General features: G+C 40.7%; 1 non-coding gene across 1 annotated transcript; it reads right to left on the bottom strand.

Moving 5' to 3' along the window:
* On the bottom strand, positions 1–71 carry TRNAG-GCC (transfer RNA glycine (anticodon GCC)). Its single transcript has one exon. It is a non-coding gene; the product is annotated as a tRNA-Gly (tRNA).
* Positions 72–337: the final 266 nt, after the last annotated feature.

Here is a 337-nt window from a genome sequence, read left to right as displayed (position 1 = left end):
TGCACCAGCCGAGAATCGAACTCGGGTCTGTACCGTGGCAGGGTACTATTCTACCACTAGACCACTGGTGCTTCTAAATTTAGTCAGATCCATAACGTACTCGTATTTTTGTCATGCAGTTCTTCCGAAGCCCTTAACTTTTCGTTCACCTCTCGATTTAAAAAAAAAACACAGAAAATCTCGATAGTGCTACTCGTCTCATCTATAAATTAAACTGATATTGTGGCAAACCCTAGTTTTCAACTTGTTTTCAACTTTGCGCACTAATATCATCATAGCTAATCTTCGGGATATCATCATAGCTAATCTTCGGGATGCACGAGCAGAGAATCGAACT

Source organism: Cucurbita pepo, chromosome 16 (genome assembly GCF_057944985.1).
Source record: "Cucurbita pepo subsp. pepo isolate OVF chromosome 16, ASM5794498v1, whole genome shotgun sequence".
Taxonomy (NCBI): Eukaryota; Viridiplantae; Streptophyta; class Magnoliopsida; order Cucurbitales; family Cucurbitaceae; genus Cucurbita; species Cucurbita pepo.
This window is presented reverse-complemented; position numbering and strand designations above follow the sequence as displayed.